At 32.2% G+C, this 9197-nt stretch overlaps 1 long non-coding RNA gene across 2 annotated transcripts in view; it reads right to left on the bottom strand.

Moving 5' to 3' along the window:
- LOC128247593 (uncharacterized) overlaps positions 1-9197 on the bottom strand; it is a 37643-nt gene that overhangs the window by 1945 nt on the left and 26501 nt on the right. The window contains exon 3 of one of the 2 annotated variants that reach the window (XR_008263934.1): positions 8695-8926. The exons of the other annotated variant lie outside the window; for it this stretch is intronic. This is a non-coding gene — a long non-coding RNA (uncharacterized LOC128247593). Of the gene's footprint in view, positions 1-8694; positions 8927-9197 lie in introns of those variants that run through there. 2 annotated transcript variants of the gene reach the window in all.

Genomic DNA, 9197 nt, shown 5'->3' with positions numbered 1-9197 from the left:
AATAATAATAATAATAATAATAATAATAATAATAATCGATGAATAAATGCAAATAAACATTCTTGGTTTTTTCTTCTTTGTTTTGTGTTTTTTTTTTTTGGTAGAGTTCTATTGTAAGAGACTTTTATCAATGAAACGCTATTCAATCTCCAGAGAGAAAAGGAGAGAAAATACCTAACACCTCCAGCAAATATGTTGTAGAAATGCAAATTTCATGTCAATATCAGATGATATCTGAATCAATAAAGTTTGTGTTACAGTAATGTGTTAACATTACAACTTACCTTCAGTGGTTTTTCACCAGGGTTTTAACTTCAATTTTCATTTTCTTCTTCGTCCTTTTGTGACGAATATCCCCATGTAACAGACAGAATAATGGCTCAAAGCTAAATTGCCACTATTTGCAGTGTAATTTTGTTTAACTGACAGCTTCTACTGTTGTTCAGTTGTTTTAACTTTGAGACCAAACATGAGTCTCATGACAAAAGCATTGATGGCTCATAGCTTGTTGTTAATGTTGTGCTATATCCCTAGCAAAGATATATATCAATGACCTAATTTAATGAGCTATAAATAGGTACATTATAAATATAATTTTCACTGCTTTCAAGTGAAGGAGCATGGTCTAAGTTTTATATTTTGTTAATCTATTATTTATTTTTTAAACTATATTTTAATTCTTCTTTAATGAAATCTTGTCATCCAGTGTTAAACTGGCAATAGATGTTACCATAGTATCAGTGCTGCAAGAGACTGAATGTGTTGAATTTATGTTTGAACATAGATGCATAAAACATCAAGATTTTTTAGTATATTTGTTAAAGAAATACGAATGAAAAATTAAAATAAACAGAAATTAAAAATTACAATTTGGAAAGAAATTTTATTATATGAGTCACATACAATTGTAAGGAAAAAGAAAATTTTTAGTTTGCTTTCTTATCTGCTAATCTTCCTTTGAAACCACAAATTTATGATCTTTGTTCACAAGATCAAATGATGCAGATATCGTGAATTCATACGTTTGTATAAATTATCAGATAGGAATAGTTTAACATCCTTCTTGCTGTTTGTTGCTAGGTAAAATGTGTATCAAAATAATCATGCAATCTCAGTCATTAAAAATCATTGTCTTCTTCTTCAGCATCTATAGATCTTGTGTAGCCATAAATTATCATCTGGAAAATCTTGCTCAAATTTGTGTTTGCCAAGCACAGTGAGGTGACATTGAATTGTCCTTACCAAGCTACAGGCCTGAGAAATGTAGCATGGAAGACCAGTCGTTACTCATGCAACAGATTTAACCTCCTTATGTCACCAATGTTGTTCAACGGAAGGCTGACTCTGATGCAACTTTGCACCAGTGTCTTCACAGGAATCGCCAGAATAAAATTAATGACAATGTTGGACTGCTTTAGGGACACAAGCTATTGATTTTGTTCATTTGTTTAATGTCATTTTTTTTTCTCTTTGCTGTGCTTACATGGGTCTGGATGGTGATTTATTTAAGGCAAGATTTTATAGCTGGATGCACTTCATGTTGCCATCGCACACAAGATTTTCAAATGAGGGATAACTTTAATCCAGAAGTCTTTGAAAGCAAACGGCAACTAATTATAATGTTGAAATCAACACTGCCTTGCCATAGTAGCAGCAAGTGTGGAATATATAAACAACAATACACATTCACATATACATACACATACATACATATATATTATAGGCTTCCTGTAGCTTCCATCTAACAAATTTCTTTACATGGCATTGGTCAGATTGGAACTACAATAAAAGATACCCAAGGTGCTACACTTAATAGTTGATTAAATTGCCTCCAGTACTTTATTAGTTCTGGTACATTTTTATTGATCCTGGTAGATGACTTTGGTGGGATTTCAAAACCAAACATAGAGACCTAAAACAAATACCACAAGGCATTTTGTTTGACACTCCAACCTTTCTGAAAAAGTCACTTGAATCAACAATATCAGCATGAATTTTTTGGACTGAAAAACAACAACTAAGGTTTCATATGTCCTATTAATTTGGTCTTGCATCGCATAATGATTTTGTGTTTTATCATTATTTTATATTTCCTTTCCAAGCTAGTCTGACATATGCAGGTCATCAAGGTCCAAGCTAATTCTTATTTAAATTTACTGCCCTCCTAGATAAGTTGGGGACTCTGTCTCACTTGGACATTCCATTTTGGCAATTCTTTTTTTTATGGCTAGTGCCCTTTCTAATTGATCGAGAGTACTGGGTGCATTTTATCATGATACCAGCACAAAGGAGATTACCATATCATCAAAAGACTAAACAGTCCTCTTGACCTAAAACATCTGTTTTTACTTACTAAACACTGATTTAAGTGTATTAGGCACATCTTATGGTACCGGTGCTAGTGAGATTGTCTTGCTCCCTAGGAAATTGCAGAGAGCTTATTACTCCATATTGTCATTCTTTATTCTAGACAACATTACCAAATGAATGAATAAAAAAAAAAAACAAAGGAAGGCGAGAAGGAAAACTAGAGTGAAATGGTGGTAGGAGAGAGAACAAAGGCAGAGAGTGTTGTATTTATATCTGAGTGTGTGTGTGTGTGTGTGTGTCTCTATGTCCATGTGTGTATGTGCATGCATGTGTGTGTGATCTACCATAGGATATACATATACTAGAGAGTTGGTATCAAATTTGTAATCTAATTCAATCAGAGTTTTATTTAGTAGGCACAAGGTTTGGAAATGTTAAATTTTTTTATATATTTGTTTTTATTTCATCAATCTTCCTCTGAAATTTTGAGGCACTGATGTTTTTCTGACATTTTGGTGACAAGTTCAAACATGACACGTCAATTCTATTACATATTCTGTTCTACTTAAGCAGCCTCCTCAAATAAATCCAGTTCGTTATCTTTATTATTATTTGTCTTAGGATATTTAAAACTCTCTCATAAGCCCAAAGATTATTTTCCCACCTCATTCCACTTTCTTCAGTAATCATGAAATATCTCCTGATCAGAGATTAAATCTTTCATGAGAAAAAAGCCCATTACACACATACACATGTGTACATACATACATGCATACATACATACATACATATATATATATATATATATATATATATCATAAGGTTTTTAAACTTTTAAATTTTCATACACTCATATATATGCATATAGTCATATTCATGTGAAATTAATATAGACAGTGGTATGCAATCTTTACCAAAACAGAAAACCATAATTGTTACTAAATATGACCAGGGTGTTAGAAACACCTATATTGCTAGAAATAAGAGCTAAAATGCTCTAATACTGTAGTCAAAGCACATGATTGTATACATATATACTGATAGAGACTATAATCACCTGTAAACACCAATCGAGTATTCTTTATACTGACATCAGTTTCAGCAATTTCCTTTGCTTCATCAGTAAAGACTGACTTCACTCGATAGATTCCAGACTTAATTCTCTATCAGTATTTATCTTTACATCATAAGAAATTATGAATGATTTAGCAAATCGCTAATATCACTCATGTGTATACATAGAATAGATAAGGATTGCAGTAGGCAATGTTTACCCCAAAAGAAAACCATAATTGTCACTGAATATGACTAGTGTATTAGAAACACTTACATTGTTAGAAACAAAAGCTAAAATGCTTTAATTCTGTTGTCAAAGCACATGATTGTAGACATATATACTGATAGGGACTATAATTGCCTGAAAAACACAGATCAAGAATTCCTTATACTGATGTCAGTTTAAACAATTTCCATTGCCTCAGCAGTAAAGACTGGCTCAACTTCATATGTATATATATATATATATATGGATGTATGCATACATTTGTATACATCTGCATACACACACATACACACACCACACACTCACATGTATATATGCATGTGTATCACATGTATGCATGTGTGTGTGTGTGTGTAAATATGTTTCTGTGTACCCTTGTCTTGGCATGGTTGTAAATGAGCATCACAGTCATACAGCCAATTTTCATTTCTAGTCTTCCTTAAAAAACATGAGTAAATATAATCTTGTATGAAAATATGATCTTGCATAGAGATTAGCAACAGGATGGGCAGCTGGTTATAGAAAGTCTTTCTCAATGAATTCCATCTGACCCATGCAAGCATGGAAAAGTGGACGTTAAGTGATAAGAAATATAATTGATATAAATGTAGAATTCATTTATCATATATTTTTCCTAAAACGGTTAGCATGATCTTGTAAATTTGAATGAAGCTTGATTGCTAATTCTAGCATACTGAGTGGCCACATACATATAATTTATTTATTTAACTCATAATAGCAATTATGTATTTAAAGATTAATAATCATGTGGTGTTGGCTATTATTATTTTCATTGGCAAATGAAGGAAGACAAATTTTTGATGTAATTCTTTCAGCTCACATCACATCAGCTTTGGTCAAACAAACCTATTATCTATGACATTAGCACTTTGATCATCCTTGTATTTTTCTTTGAGACTACATTATCAACGCATCATTTCTATTTTTAAAATGGATGTGAATTGCAGGAAATTTACTTCTGTTTCTAGCCGGATAATTGTTAATTCACTTCAGACTGAAATTTGTGCATGTATTTTTATTTGATTTTTTACATCTTACCTTTTTTTTTTTTACCATTTTGTTAATGTTTATTGTGAATTGTGTTCTTTTTATAATCAAAATCATCATCATCATCATTTAAAATCCATGTTCTATACAGGTATTGGTTAGGCAGTTTGACAGGATCCAAAGTGTCTAAGGCCTGCATCATGCTCCAGTGTTTGATTTAGCATTGCTTCTATGGCTGAATGCCCTTCTTAAAACCAACTATTTTACAGAGTGTACTGGGTGCTTTCTTTTCTTGCACCGGCACTGGTGAGGTTGCCATGCAGCTTGCAAGACTACAAACCTAAAGAGGGTGGTCAGTTTTATGTTGGTGGAGAAAGGGTATGAGGGGCAGAGCAGAACAAGTTCTTATAGTAGAGCTGCATGGTTACTCACATTTAGTAGGGAAAGGAGAGAATAATATAAATAACACATTATGTGTTATGAATTTTGTTCAAAAGATAGGCTTTAAATATAATTAAACCAATTAGTGCCTTCATTTAATAGTGAGTGCATGTGCACGAAAACACACAGTCTCACTCACAAACAGACACACATGCACACATACACATTCATATAGTTTCACACACCCACACACATACCCACTTACAACACAAAACACCCATACGATGATGCTGAGAAACAAACAGCAGACAAAATAATTGACTCATTCCACTACCTTCTCAGTAAATTAAAGCTAATCGGTAGTGAAGACCAGTGTGAAAACAACTGAAGTTACATGTGAAGCTATGTGTGTGCTGGAGCTTATAGCTTTTCATAAATAATAATAATAATAAAAACGAATATAAACACAAAGCAATGTGTTCCAAAGTGTAATGGTCATCAAAATGTTTAACACAGTAGAGTTTTGACAGAAACATAGGAAATAGTAGAGAGGTGAGTGGAAAAAGTAAGGCAGAAACTGAAGAATGAGATACAGCAAATAATGATAATAAATTATGATTTGAAGCACATCTATTTTTATCAACAGTATCTCAAATATAGAGAGATATAAAAATGAAAAAAAATATTCAACAAATAAAAATATAAGAAATAGTTTCTAAAGACTTTCTTTCACCCTCATAAAATTTCAAGTTATTTTTTTTTTATTTTTATGAATTATGAATTAAGCACATAGTGTTATATTTGCATACAATAATAAATTTGTATTTTCCGAAGTCATAAAATATAGTTATCAAAAATGCAGACAATGCACTGCATAGAGTACCATGACTAAAGTAAATAGAATTAGCTGTACCAAATGTCTATGTTATACTTTACATCAGTGATTCCCAAACATTTTCAGACTGCCACCCACTAGACTCCCAGGCCACATTCCTAGTGCCTCCTTTCACTCACCATTACAAACATAGACCACTTTCTGAAGTAAATTCAAAACAAATATATTTCACAAATAAAAGTTAACCTTATTAATCCATTATTTTGTTGTTTTTACATCCACCACCCACCACTTGGGTACCCCATTATTGCCCCCTTGGTTCAACATCCACTTGGTTCTTCAATGCTTCCTGCATCTTGGAGGGCTGCAACTATAGCGTCAGCAACTAATGAAAGCTAATATACTTTCTGACCCTGAAGAAGAAGACTAGTCATTGGAGATGTGTTCTTGTGAAATCCTTGTTACAAATTTGTTACCAGTATCATATCAGGTAAAGGTATAGTGTAGTTTAGAAGTTTGCTTAGCAATCATTTCAGGTTCAATCCGACAGTGCAGCAACTCAAAAAAGTATTTTCTACTATAGCATGAGGTTAACTAAAGCTTTTGTGAGTAGATTTAGCAGACAGAAATTCAAAGAAGTATGTTGTATGTACATAAGCATGACTGTGAGGCAAGAAGCTTGCTTCCCAACCACATGGTTCCAGGTTCAGTCCCACTGCATGACACCTTGAGCAAGTGTCTTCTATTATAGGCCTTGGCCAAAGCCTTGTGAGTGTATCTGGGAGACAGAAACTGAAAGAATCCTGTCTTATAAATGTGTGTGCATGTGTGTGCATGTGTGTGTCATTATGTTTGTGTCTGTATCCCTACCACTATCTGACAACTGGTGTCAGTTTCTTGATGTTCCCATAACTTGGTGGTTTAGCAAAAAGAGACCAATAGAATAAGTACCAGGCTTAGAACAAAAATAAGTACTGGATGTTGGTTAGTTCTGCTAAAACTCTTCAGGAGTGGTGCCCCTGTATGGCTACAGTCTAATGACTAAGACAAATAAAAGAGAAAAGATATGTGTATGCATGAGTTTTATTAAGGATGTGACTATGTTCCAGTTTTATCTTTTATATTACAGATTTTTTTCATCTTTCCATACCAGTTATCTGCAGTTAGTTTGGATCAATAAAGCTCCTAAATCCATATTCAATATTTCCAGACCTTCACAGTTATATTTTCAAGAACCGAAATAGATTTGGCATTTGCATAGCTCTAAAATCCTAGCTGGATTTTTGTAACTTTTCTGTCAAAAGTTGTTTTAACCATTAGGCTACCACATCAGTAACATGTTAATCTGTTTTGTTGTGGTAAAATTTATGTAGGCTTTACTATCTAAATTTTTAGACGGTTAAGTTTTTATATATCAGTAACCACATGTTAATTTTTTGATATGTGTGATTATTTTGGTATTGGTAAGCAATATGAGTGTGGCTTGTTTCCATTCTTAATGTTCTATGCTTGTAAAACATTTTATAGAGTATGCAAGTATTTTTCTACCTTTGTTTTGTGATGTGTATGCATGTGTGCGTGTATATATATGTGCGTGTGTCTTTGTGTATGTTTGTCCCCCACCACCATTTGACAATTGATGTCAGCGTGTTTACATCTCCATAACTTAGCAGTTTGACAAAACAGTTGAACAGAATAAATACCAAGCTTTAAAAACAAAAGTACTGGGGTTGATTCATTTGACTAGAAATTCTTCAAGGTGATGCCCCAGCATGGCCGCAGTCTAACGATTGAAACAAGTAAAAGATAAAAGATATATTATATATATATATATACACACACACACACACACACATATATATACACACTCATATATATAATTTTGGTATGGTACAAGCTGTACAACATTAATCCCATCTATATACTTTTTCATTACAAAACACTTTCAGTCTTGAAGCACAGAAAGACAAAGACACTTGCTTTTTGATTTTATACCTCTTAAAGGTACCATGTTAATGCTAATAGAAGCAATTCTGACTAAAAGAAAAATCCAAGAAGAAAAAAACTTCTTTATGGTCACGTGTTTTGCAACAAATAGCAGCCAAATCCCCCTGAAGTCACACACTACAACCTTCAAAAATGTGGAAGAACACTGTGTAATAATGTAGTTCTAGATAGATTAGTGTCTTAAGAAAAAACAAGGAAAGTGTGTCTGGAATAACTTTGATCGTACATTTTCTAGATCGGTGTTAACATGGTACTAAACAACGACTGAATCTAATATATTGTTGGATTTTCTATTGATCATATGTAAGTTATTTTATATAACACTATGAAAAAAAAAAAAATAGATGACTATAATTGTTATGAAGGATCATTAAATAAAGAGCAATCACACAGAAATTCCTGTGTTGACACTTGTTTACTTATTGGTTTTGTGAAGAGTGCTTTTGCTCAAGTAAGCTGTCTATCATCCATTAAAAAGTATACAATCAAGACAGCAAGCATCTTCATATTTCAATCCTTAATGAACTTGATTAATCAATAATGGAAATAAATTGATGGGGCCCATGATGTACAGTAGTACCACAACAATAAGTAAAATAAGACTAACTATTCAATATGTTTACCAAAGAAATGAATAGACAATTAGGTTACATATGGTTAAAATTGTCAATTGAATTTAATCTCAGCAGATAGTTGATTATTTAGCACCAATGAGTTAATATTTTAGAATTTTTAAGTAAAAAATTGATATTAAATTTGATTACCTAGCTGCCAGCTATGAAGAGACAGAAAATATTTTCATCTGAGCTAGACTTGTAATATTTTATTATCCAGCAAGGTTAAATATTAATTTCTTGTAGACTAAGAGAAATTTATTAATTTTTGTCATGGCTAAAGAGCAAATGAGATAAAATGTGACAAATTATTTGACTCTTTCCAATTGCTGCATAAGCTGGCATTGCTAAAATTCTGCCCATATCAGTGGGTAAACCTTGACAGTGACTTCTCAAAGAGAATTGGACATTTTCCTCATCAGAACTTTCCTCACAGTCAGTCATCACCAGTATTTTGTGTAGTGGGGAGTTTTCAAACCTTTCGAAAAACTAGAATTACAGAAAAGTATATAATAATAACTTCAGATCATCAGTGTAACTTACCTTTGAACTCCACCAATATTTTTAAAATTTGCTTTTCATTTGTAGATAAGAATTTCTTTCCTTATTTTTTTTTTTTTTTTTTTTAAAGTTTCCTTTCGCATAATTTAATATTTTCTGCAAGATAAGACTTAATAATTTCTCTTATTTTACCTCATAAAAAAATTATGAAACAATTTTCAGTTGAATATTATCTATAAAATTCAATATTATTTTTTTA

The sequence above is a fragment of the Octopus bimaculoides genome, chromosome 4 (genome assembly GCF_001194135.2).
Source record: "Octopus bimaculoides isolate UCB-OBI-ISO-001 chromosome 4, ASM119413v2, whole genome shotgun sequence".
Classification (NCBI taxonomy): domain Eukaryota; kingdom Metazoa; phylum Mollusca; class Cephalopoda; order Octopoda; family Octopodidae; genus Octopus; species Octopus bimaculoides.
The sequence above is the reverse complement of the archived record's forward strand: the minus strand, read 5'-3'. Positions and strand labels throughout refer to the sequence as shown.